At 36.9% G+C, this 2,584-nt stretch overlaps 1 non-coding gene across 1 annotated transcript; it reads right to left on the bottom strand.

Moving 5' to 3' along the window:
* Positions 1-2,012: 2,012 nt before the first annotated feature.
* Positions 2,013-2,203, bottom strand: LOC125502876. The gene has a single exon (XR_007280591.1). It is a non-coding gene; the product is annotated as a U2 spliceosomal RNA (small nuclear RNA).
* Positions 2,204-2,584: the final 381 nt, after the last annotated feature.

The raw sequence follows: 2,584 nt of genomic DNA, 5'->3' as shown, positions 1-2,584 counted from the left end.
TAAAAATGGTCGTTTTTCCGGTTTCCAAAACACCCACTCCCTCGAAATCGATGGATAAAGGTGGTACGATTAGTAAATCTTATATTGTCATTTGTAAACCGTATGTTATACTTAAAAACGATTTATAGGAGAACTCTTTAGATCCTGGTGCCTTTGTATGCAGTTGTCATTTTCTTGATAGGAATAATTAAAAAGGCCCTATACAGGTCTTGGCCTTATTACAGTACCTTGTCGCAAAATAGTTAAAGTATCGGAGTCCCGAAAAATTAGAAGAACGAAAATATCTGCCGTAGCAGAAATAACAAGCGACCATTTGAGCACAAAGTAACTACATATTCCTGTAATTTAGATATAATCGACATGCACATATATATAATTTTCACACCTGAAACTGAGCCACAACCTTCGACTTCGACTGAAGGTATTTCTGAAACTTTTATTTACAGCACGGATTGATGCTGAAAATTATTTTCGCCAACAACTTCCACATAGGAAGTGTTAATGGGACTTCACAATTTATCTGAACGTTTTTCAGTTGAAAGTATAAAAGGAAATGGCATCTTAGTATTTATCCATTTTTCTACTTATGCAATATTTAAATGTTTGTTTGCATTACTCAAAGATATAAGTAGTTTGTTATTATGAGTAGAAAGCTAAAAAACTTAGTAAGCAAAATCAATTACTCATAACTCTCATGAAACTTTACCTGTTAGTTTTAATGTTTTGCAGTCAAAAATATACAGAATTACAGTAATACACAGTAATTTATCTTTTTCATACTGGCTCTCACAACTTTAAGTCAAGCAGGAGAGTCTTTGGTAGCGAATGCTACCGCAATCACATTGCCTCTCTCTTAAGAGTTTTCACCCCTCTTTAACTATGCACAGTCTTCTTTAAAGCAATCCGCTACAGCAGAAAATCGGACGACGTGACCAATGACCTGCAGACACTTAATGTTAGAGCCATAAAGATTCACCATTGTCAAAAATCAGCCCTCCACCTCTGTCGTCAAATATTTTTTAAAGATTCCGCTTGTGGGTCAGTAGACCGAGAAAGCGGGTGGTGAAAAGGATAAGAAACAGATGAGCGAACAGGGTGCCATAGTGTTCAGACCTGCCTTTGTTTAGTACCACACCCTTGTTTTGTTTTGTGGCGTTTTATGTATATTGTTTAGTTGTTCCTTTGTTCTGAGTGTTTTGATGTTTGTTTGTTGAGTCTGCTAATTTCTTGTAAAATACTTAAGCTAGTTTCTGACTTTTATTTCGAACCAGGTTGTGAAGTTAAGACGGGTAGTTTTTTCGGACACAACACTTAAAATGTAAACTTCATTAGAATCGAGGAACTAACAGGTCGGGATGTATTTTTAATCGACAAATTGTCTGCAAGGCATGTACACATTCGTATCCAACAGCAATTAGCTGTTAGAAAACATAACCTGCGTGTTGAAAAATGTTTAATTTAAGAAAAAGTAAGGGCGATGTATCTAATGTAGTGAAAAAAATAGTTGCTAACGATAGCGGTACTTCCTTTTTTTCCAATATTAATCTTAGAACCTGCAGATTTCTAGAAAAATACAGAATGAAATCAGGTCCAATGCTAATAAGATACGACAATTTGTTTGTGTCGATACAGTCCTTCGGCCCGCGCATCGTCTGACGTCAGACTAATGGGGCGTATTCTATTTCAGTTGCAGGAGGGTAAATAATTTTCATTGCTTGTAAATATGTATATATATATATATTTTTACCTGTAGGTATTTCATAAAGGTATACAAACTGCATATAAAGATATTCGCATCAATCGAATATCTTTATATAATAAAGAAATATATAAAAATATAAGTCGTTACAGATAACAGTTACAAATCGCCCAGTCGTTGGTGACTCAAAATGTTCGTTGCAAAACTCCGAATTTGCGATAAATCGTCCAATCTGGTCACACTACGACCACCAAAACTATTGCTGAAAACATTACTGTAAGAATTCGATGGTACCCGTCGTTTTTTTATTTAAATCATGTGGGCTAATCCTGATGGAACTGCTATACCAGGCCAACCCGCGACCAAGGTGGAGCAAGCCCCAACCTCAATCAAATTCCAAAAATCAGTTTAATATACTGGCCCCGCATGCGGGGCGTATCAGATATTAAGCTGATAAGAACAGATACTACACTTTGATCTTAGCACATAGTGCCGAGAAGCGATAATGAAAACCCATTTAGAGGGTCAGTTAAACCATTGTCACGGTAATTCAACGGAAAGTTTCTATCTAGCGTGTCATCTATGGGCGCGTGCCGTACTAACCGCTGATGTGCTTTTACAATAGAGTTGGGCAACAAATCACTACAGTTACAGTCGCCTTATCACTCAGACTGCATTTCAGCCAGATGCAATTCAGCATCTTATTGTCTATTGTTTAGTTCATAAGATTGTTTTTCTTATCATGCAAACCCAAGATCACGAGCATTTCACTCCTCAACTCATCCTGTACTCGCTTTAATAAAGTCGTTTTTAAAAACACGTTCTTTCGAGACCACATAGTAACTGGCGCAGTCGGTAGGATAGGCAAGGCGTTTCGCGAAAGTT

This window comes from Dendroctonus ponderosae, unplaced genomic scaffold (genome assembly GCF_020466585.1).
Source record: "Dendroctonus ponderosae isolate FM_Combo_2020 unplaced genomic scaffold, Dpon_F_20191213v2 Dpon_F_20191213_10, whole genome shotgun sequence".
NCBI lineage: Eukaryota > Metazoa > Arthropoda > Insecta > Coleoptera > Curculionidae > Dendroctonus > Dendroctonus ponderosae.
Note: the sequence above shows the minus strand (reverse complement) of the source record. Positions and strands in the feature narration are given on the sequence as shown.